The sequence below is a fragment of the Oratosquilla oratoria genome, chromosome 12 (genome assembly GCF_046742065.1).
Source record: "Oratosquilla oratoria isolate Oo_2021 chromosome 12, ASM4674206v1, whole genome shotgun sequence".
NCBI lineage: Eukaryota > Metazoa > Arthropoda > Malacostraca > Stomatopoda > Squillidae > Oratosquilla > Oratosquilla oratoria.
The window spans coordinates 54,016,322-54,026,438 of NC_134788.1; positions in this window are offsets into that span (position 1 = coordinate 54,016,322).

Genomic DNA, 10,117 nt, shown 5'->3' on the forward strand with positions numbered 1-10,117 from the left:
TTCGTTTTTGGTTTCATTTTACACAATTAGAATAATGAAATAAAACAATGTTTTGATATTTATAAACTTATTATAAAGATTTTGTCTGCTAATTTGCAGTACATAATAACAATTATGTATTTTTTTCAACATTTTCCTCGTGTTTCTATTTTAAATATAATACTAAACTCTAACAAAAATAGTCAGAATTTGATTGGTATTTGTCGCAGCGATCGACTATTATGAACTTGCTCCTGATTATGCTAATTCATCTTGCATTAAATTAGCATGTATTACCAAATATTGATTGGGATTTTTACATGGCGACGACAACATATTCAAGTGGTGATATTAACTGGTTGAGATTTACAGTACGAGATCGTGAGTTGTTGGGAAAATCTCAGTGACGTTACTGAATGCGTGCGTTCGTGCGTCTTAGAGAATGGGAACCACATACCTTGGACCAGGGAATTTGAGGGACAAGAAATAGAGAAGGAAAGAAACAGATAATGAAAGAAAATCCCACGACCACTTTTTTTTTTTTTGGGGGGGGGACATTCAATTCTAGGCTGACTGTAGAAAGGGAGGTGAACGAAGAAAACGAAAAACACCATTTTAAAGTAATCGTTCCAGAAGAATGAAAGAGGGACGTCTTCGCGGGTGGGAAGATCTTAATCGACGACTTGACGTCATAAGCCTTCTTTTCTGTTAATCCAGTCCGTTTCATTGAGCTCTGTACAAATGCAAAAAACAAGTAAATATTTCATATAAAAAATAATATAGAGATAAATTCCGGAGAGCTTTATTCGATGTCGACTCATGGGTTTCAAGCGCGTAATGCAGACGACTGAAGGAAACCGCTTACTGACGATATAAGAACGTTCATTCTTATGCGCTGCGCACCTCACTTCGACATGTAAACACCACCCCCACCCCCGTCAAGGTCTCTAGTTATTACTAATTATTTCAGCAGAGAGAAAAAGCGTTCCCCCAAACCGTTATTATGTAGCTGATGGCGACACTCTAAGATACATATTTTAGCACTTCATCTTCTTCATCTGTCGTTTAAAGAAATTTGAGCCAAAAACAGTTGTAATGCTTGGAAGGCACAGTAGATTTAATACTGACAAAATAGATGATTTAGTACTACCACCAAGTGAAGTCACACGCGATCAGTAGCTGTATAATTAGGATCAATATTTCAAATATCTTGAATTAAGAAAAATCTACTTTTCTAACTTGGAAATATTTCCTAAAATTCATGTTGATGAAATAACGAATTATGTAATTTTAGTTTTTATTTAGATAAAGTCATCGATGTATTTTTATTGATACATATAAAAATAGTAAATACAGCAAGATCGATGGGCTTTGTTCAAGGCCATCTTGATGGACCGGTCAAATTGCCAATTTATCATTACTCACACACACACACACACACACACACACACACACACACACACACACATATATATATATATATATATATATATATAAATTATATATATATATATATATATATATATATACTGTATATATATATATATAAATATATATATATATATATGTTACGTATTCGCATGTACATTAACTCACCTTTTTCTCTTGCACATGGGCCGTGATAATGGAATCACGAGTTAAAGACAAGTTCACGCCTACAATTTTCCGGATCAGGGAAAGGCAGGAGTTCAGTCTTCTCTTGTTTATTCTGCTTAGCAAACATGAGGATTTTACACGTGTTTTCAAAACAAATGCTAGTCTTAATCTATGCGAGGTATGGCAGGCGTCCCCCCATGCATACCCTCGCTACATACCCCCTTGCTTATGCTTCGACTCTCCGACATCACGCATCACTTACACGCATACCAACCATCCAGGCACACTATGCAACATTCATACATGCAATTTCGCCACATTATCCCCCTCTACAAAGCTTGACGACCCGTCAGCTTTCACCTACAAACTTACAAAAGAACAAAACAAAACATTCTGTATAAAAGAAATAAAACATCACTTCTACATTTGGAAAACATTACATATACTAAGAACACTTAATCACATACAATGACATATCCAAATATCAAATAACATCAAATGGCATATCCAAAGAACACATTAATAACATCAAATGTCAATCACATAGTCCGTTAACCACGCTGGTAACTTCCTATTTCTGAGAGGTCGACCAGGTCTCTGGTCTCTCTCTACTCCATCTTCACTTTCTTTCTCCGAGTCTTCATGTGCTACACCTTCGTCACTTTCAGTGTCACTATCACTTTCACATTCACGTTCAACACTAGGACTATGATCACCATCATCACAACAACTACCACTGTCACTGTCTCTCGAATCTACATCACGTTCACCCCAGGTAAATTCTCCCTCGCCTGGGTGTTTCCATAACCGATCGACATGCACTACTTTACTTGCCCGTTTTCTGCCAGGCATTTCTAGTCGGTAATTCACTGCGGATATCACTTCCGTCACTTTATATGGTCCTTCCCAGTCAGACTGGAGTTTCGGTGACTTGCCAGGCTTTCTCTGTGGATTATGCAGCCAGACCATATCGCCGGGCTGATGTAGAACCTTCACCTTCTCTTGGATATTCTTCGGTGGCTTTATGGATTATTCCACATTTCATTATTTGTTAATTGTTGAATCTATGTATGATAAAGATTATATATATATATGTATATATATATATAAATATATACATATATATACATATATATATACATATATATATATAAATATATACACACACATATATATATATATATATATATATATATATATAATTCTATCTATCTACATACCTTGGCTTCATCCCCCATCCATGGGAGGTAGCTAAAACAGAGACATTTCCCATCCTCCCTCCCCCCTACACACACATCCACATCCCTCCTCTCATCTGAGCTTGTTGCTGCGGACAAAGGGCCACATCCGTATCCCGCCCACCACATGGGTCCGATGCAGCGTGACGAGACACGGCACATCCACAGCAGGGCCGCTTCACAATATACATAACTATATATCCTAAATAACAAATAAAATTAATTTTAGGTTGGTGCTGGTGTTGCGGTTGTTGTTGCTCTGCTGATGGCTTTCATCGCAGAGCATAATCTCCCCTTTTCTCTCGTGGATCATCTAGTGGACTTAATGAAAATAATGTTTCCGGATTCTGCAATAGCCCAGGGAATCAACATGCACAAGACCAAATGTACCGAGATCATGAAAGCGATGGCAAATGTAATGAATGAAGATCTACTAAAGAAGCTTCGCATGTACAAGTTCTCGGTCATAATAGACGAAACAACGGACCTCAGTTGTACTAAAACATGTGCTGTTCTTGTTAGATTCTTTGACTTGACCAACCGCAAAATAAACACATCCTTCTATACATTATTTAACCTATATAGCAGCAGTTCTGTCGGATCAACTGGACAAAACTTGTATGACATGTTAATGGAATCTCTCGACAATTGCAATATCCCAAGGTCCAATTTTATAGGGTTTGCAGCAGACGGGGCATCAAACATCATGGGAGAAAATAATTCCTTAACAAGCCGCCTCAGGGAAAATTTAAAAGGGATCACAATATTTCGGTGCATCTGCCACTCCATTCACCTTGCAGCATCAGAAGCTGCTAAAGTTCTGCCCCGTAAATGTGAAGATCTCGTCAGAAATATATATTCCTTCTTCTCCCATAGTGCAAAAAGAAGGTATGAACAAAAAGAGTTTCAAGAATTTTGCAATGTGAAGCCACATAAAATCCTACATCCATGCCAAACACGATGGTTGTCTCTATATCAAGCTGTGGCTAGAATCTTAGAGCAGTGGCAAGCCTTAAAACTATATTTTATAGAAAGAGAAAGTGAACTAAGATTACATTCAGTACAAAGTATCTTAGAGCACATGAGAGATCCATCGGTAAAGTGCTATTTTACTTTTCTAAATTATATTCTGCCTCAATTTTTAAAAGTAAATTTGTTGTTCCAAAGTGTTGAACCTACTATTCACTTACTGCAAGAATCTATAACAGAACTGCTCGGTACAATTTTAAGATCTTACTGCAAAACAGAATTTTTCCATAACATCAACTTAATTGACATTGATCCAACAGATAATACTTTATTTCTACCGATAAATCAAATTTACTTGGGCCCAGAAATGCACCAAATATTTCAAGATCCGTGTATAACCAAGCATCCATCATTAACAACAGACGTAAAATTAAGGTGTCGCGACTTCCTCATCACAATGGCAGTCCAAATAAAAAAAAAGGTTTCCAATTGACAATGAATTGTGGAGAATGGCTTCTTATCTATCACCAAAGAAAGTCCTGGAAAAAAACACAAGAGACAAAATGAATACGCTTGTAGACTTCACAATATCTATCCCTAGACTTTTTACAGGAAATGTAAATAATTTAGATGAAGAATGGCGTAAATTGGATTTTGCAAATCTTCCAGAAGAATGCAAGCACCTTAATGCGGAAGAATTTTATTTAAGACTTCTGGATTATGAAGATCATACAGGCCAGAAGAAATTTTATAATTTGGCACTGTTTGCTTTACAGGTCCTGGCACTACCCACGTCGAATGCTGATGCCGAAAGGTTATTTTCGGTTGTAGGGAACACTAAAACAAAAATACGAAATTCCCCACAGATACCTTCTCTCACTGCTCTTATTAAGATGTCTGAAGCAGTGAAGGCAGAAGGGGGGTGTATAAAATTCAAACCCAAGGAAGCTCATTTGGCAGTTTGCAGATAGTTCTATAAATAAATTGTAAATTTTATTTCGTATTGTCATTAAAACTTTAAAAATTAATTAACCAAGTGTTATTTTCTATTTTAAAGGAAATTGGATATAAATATATTTTTTACCAAAGTTACTCGTTAAAGTCTAGTTTTCTCTAACTTTTTAAATAGAAAACGTGTAGAATTGCTCAGTGTAGAATAGCGACAGCACTGGTGTGGTGTGCAAAAAGAAAAAATGCCTTTCCCCATCTAATACTTCAAGTTTTTCCTAAAGATAGAGAAAGGTAAGAGATTCAACATACACAATACATGGAAACTTTAACAGAAAATGGAGGAATGAAATATAACATAGTTAAAATCTTCTTTATCTTTATGTCAGACTCAGTGCAGTGTCACTTAGCTTGGAAATGAAAATTATAGATGAATACCTTACAAATATCTAGAAATATGAATTGATCATGTCAAATTCATACCATATCTTTATGGCAGTCCCAGGCAGGCACAGCAACTTTGATATAGTTATGTCATGTTCTTAGCTTATGTGGTAAAGTTATAAACTTTTATCTTAATTTTGAATAAATGGCCAAATACACAGCTAAAAAAAAGTTGAATCGCATGTATGTTTTTTTTTTTTTTTTTTGTAGGTTGTGACTGCTTCTTTGGTAGTTTTAAAATTTAACGGTTTTTGTTGAATGATTTCTCTGTGTTATGCTTGCTCTTTTACGGTCTCACTAAACGTCGACCAACGCCGACCAAACCCAAATAATGACGGCTTTTGCTCAAATGCATAATTTTATATAGAAATTAGCATGTGGTTGCATTATTTGACCAATTTTCTTTTTAAATGTGTGATTTTCATGTAATTTGATCAAAGAGAAGTTACGTTTTTATCGTCTGCAAAATTACCTAAGTCGACCAACGCCGACCAAACCCAAACAATGACGGCTTTTGCTCAAATGCATAATTTTATATAAAAATTAGCATATGGTTACATTATTTGACCTATTTTCTTTAAAATGTGTGATTTTCATTCAATTTGATCAAAGAAAATTTACGCATTTATCCTCTGCAAAATTACCAACCACAGCTACGAATGCCGTCCGACTCACTAATAGCCGACCAACGCCGAACAAGGACGGTTTATACTCAAATGCACGATTTTGTATATATATAAAAAAAGCTAGCATATGGTTGCATTATTTGACTTATTTTCTTTAAAATGTGTGATTTCCATGTCATTTGATCAAAGAAATTACGTTTTTATCCTCTGCAAAATTACCAACCGCAGCTACGAATGCCGTCCGACTCACTCATAGGCGACCAAATCTCAAACAAGGACGGTTTTTGCTCAAATGCATAATTTCATATAAAAAACTAGCATATGGTTGCAATATTTTACCTATTTTCTCTAAAATGTGTGATTTCCATGTAATTTGATCAAAGAAGTTGTGTTTTTATCCTCTGCAAAATTATTTTATGTATGATTGCAAATCTTGTTTGTTTGATTTTGTGACTTATTTCTTGCATGTTCATCCTTTTATTTTTGTCTATGTTTTTTACAATACAGTACCTGTCTTGCTACATATGTATATATTTTTGTTTGTTTGCTTTTGGGGTTTTCCTTTGTTCTGTTAACATCTTTTGCTTTATTTTTGCTTAATATGCATGTTATGTCTGCTTCTTTGTTTATTTTTGTTTCATATTATTATTTCTTTTAGTTTGTTTGGTATATGTTCTTTACAAGACAGTATTGCTTTGTTGCAAATAAAAGAATCTCATGTATACCAAACTTTTACTATCCTTGTTTGTATAATTTGTGTACAGATACTTGAATAAGTATACAAAGTTCAAACATAAGCACAAGCACAAAGAAGAAAAACATGATATTACAGAAATATTTAGATAAATATAACTAAAATAACCTTTTAAATTTTAACTGTTTACTCAATTTCAAATATTTAGTAATGAATGATGCATTGTGCAGAATTATTTTACCAACTTTTGATTTTATAAATATGATCATGTGTGTAAAGCATATATTAAATAGTCTTGTTTGCATGCAAAAGTCATAAAATTACTACTCATTATTTTATAAAGAGAAAGTAAAACTTTTTCGAGATGTTGATTATTTTAGCGAAAGGATCGGTTTTAAAATTTCCATAAACACTATATATAATACAAGTTAAGTATGATTTGAAAGCCGCGCTACGCACTTCCGTTTTATAGTTTGCGGCTCTGTCGATAGATGGCGCGCATTCACGCTGGATGGATGACGTTTTCTTATTAGTAAAAGATAGAAGCTTTCCCATCTTTCCTATATAGTCTTTGGGGACGAACCATCACGAAATTGTCGTTATTCAAATCGAGGTTGGAGATATGAGTACATTTGCTATCGTGTTAGCGAATTATGATGATTAACATTATATCATCTTGATACTTGGTATCTTTATAATTACTTTTGTCGATTAATTTGCAAAATTAGGTTCTTTAAGGAAGAAGGAATAAAATTCGCTCAAGAATTTTCATCGTTCAAAGACATGTACAAAGAAATAGTGAGCACTAGGAGTAAAGGCAAATTCATGATTGACAATAACTTCCATTTATTCTAATCTGTCCACATTGTATCGCATTTTTCTTGCCAATAAGTAACGTAGTTGCTGAAATATCTGGAAATTATAGATGACGTTGCTGGAACGAAGCCTAGACGAAAGAGACTGTTGTAATTTCTTTGTGATACATTTTTTCACATTGGTTCGTTTTTGGTTTCATTTTACACAATTAGAATAATGAAATAAAACAATGTTTTGATATTTATAAACTTATTATAAAGATTTTGTCTGCTAATTTGCAGTACATAATAACAATTATGTATTTTTTTCAACATTTTCCTCGTGTTTCTATTTTAAATATAATACTAAACTCTAACAAAAATAGTCAGAATTTGATTGGTATTTGTCGCAGCGATCGACTATTATGAACTTGCTCCTGATTATGCTAATTCATCTTGCATTAAATTAGCATGTATTACCAAATATTGATTGGGATTTTTACATGGCGACGACAACATATTCAAGTGGTGATATTAACTGGTTGAGATTTACAGTACGAGATCGTGAGTTGGGAAAATCTCAGTGACGTTACTGAATGCGTGCGTTCGTGCGTCTTAGAGAATGGGAACCACATACCTTGGACCAGGGAATTTGAGGGACAAGAAATAGAGAAGGAAAGAAACAGATAATGAAAGAAAATCCCACGACCACTTTTTTGTTTTTGGGGGGGGGACATTCAATTCTAGGCTGACTGTAGAAAGGGAGGTGAACGAAGAAAACGAAAAACACCATTTTAAAGTAATCATTCCAGAAGAATGAAAGAGGGACGTCTTCGCGGGTGGGAAGATCTTAATCGACGACTTGACGTCATAAGCCTTCTTTTCTGTTAATCCAGTCCGTTTCATTGAGCTCTGTACAAATGCAAAAATCAAGTAAATATTTCATATAAAAAATAATATAGAGATAAATTCCGGAGAGCTTTATTCGATGTCGACTCATGGGTTTCAAGCGCGTAATGCAGACGACTGAAGGAAACCGCTTACTGACGATATAAGAACGTTCATTCTTATGCGCTGCGCACCTCACTTCGACATGTAAACACCACCCCCACCCCCGTCAAGGTCTCTAGTTATTACTAATTATTTCAGCAGAGAGAAAAAGCGTTCCCCCAAACCGTTATTATGTAGCTGATGGCGACACTCTAAGATACATATTTTAGCACTTCATCTTCTTCATCTGTCGTTTAAAGAAATTTGAGCCAAAAACAGTTGTAATGCTTGGAAGGCACAGTAGATTTAATACTGACAAAATAGATGATTTAGTACTACCACCAAGTGAAGTCACACGCGATCAGTAGCTGTATAATTAGGATCAATATTTCAAATATCTTGAATTAAGAAAAATCTACTTTTCTAACTTGGAAATATTTCCTAAAATTCATGTTGATGAAATAACGAATTATGTAATTTTAGTTTTTATTTAGATAAAGTCATCGATGTATTTTTATTGATACATATAAAAATAGTAAATACAGCAAGATCGATGGGCTTTGTTCAAGGCCATCTTGATGGACCGGTCAAATTGCCAATTTATCATTACGCACACACACACACACACACACACACACACACACACACACACATATATATATATATATATATATATATATAAATTATATATATATATATATATATATATATATATATATATATATATATATATATATATATATATATATGTTACGTATTCGCATGTACATTAACTCACCTTTTTCTCTTGCACATGGGCCGTGATCATGGAATCACGAGTTAAAGACAAGTTCACGCCTACAATTTTCCGGATCAGGGAAAGGCAGGAGTTCAGTCTTCTCTTGTTTATTCTGCTTAGCGAACATGAGGATTTTACACGTGTTTTCAACACCAATGCTAGGCTTACTCTATGCGAGGTATGGCAGGCGTCCCCCCATGCATACCCTCGCTACATACCCCCTTGCTTATGCTTCGACTCTCCGACATCACGCATCACTTACACGCATACCAACCATCCAGGCACACTATGCAACATTCATACATGCAATTTCGCCACATTATCCCCCTCTACAAAGCTTGACGACCCGTCAGCTTTCACCTACAAACTTACAAAAGAACAAAACAAAACATTCTGTATAAAAGAAATAAAACATCACTTCTACATTTGGAAAACATTACATATACTAAGAACACTTAATCACATACAATGACATATCCAAATATCAAATAACATCAAATGGCATATCCAAAGAACACATTAATAACATCAAATGTCAATCACATAGTCCGTTAACCACGCTGGTAACTTCCTATTTCTGAGAGGTCGACCAGGTCTCTGGTCTCTCTCTACTCCATCTTCACTTTCTTTCTCCGAGTCTTCATGTGCTACACCTTCGTCACTTTCAGTGTCACTATCACTTTCACATTCACGTTCAACACTAGGACTATGATCACCATCATCACAACAACTACCACTGTCACTGTCTCTCGAATCTACATCACGTTCACCCCAGGTAAATTCTCCCTCGCCTGGGTGTTTCCATAACCGATCGACATGCACTACTTTACTTGCCCGTTTTCTGCCAGGCATTTCTAGTCGGTAATTCACTGCGGATATCACTTCCGTCACTTTATATGGTCCTTCCCAGTCAGACTGGAGTTTCGGTGACTTGCCAGGCTTTCTCTGTGGATTATGCAGCCAGACCATATCGCCGGGCTGATGTAGAACCTTCACCTTCTCTTGGATATTCTTCGGTGGCTTTATGGATTATTCCACATTTCATTATTTGTTAATTGTTG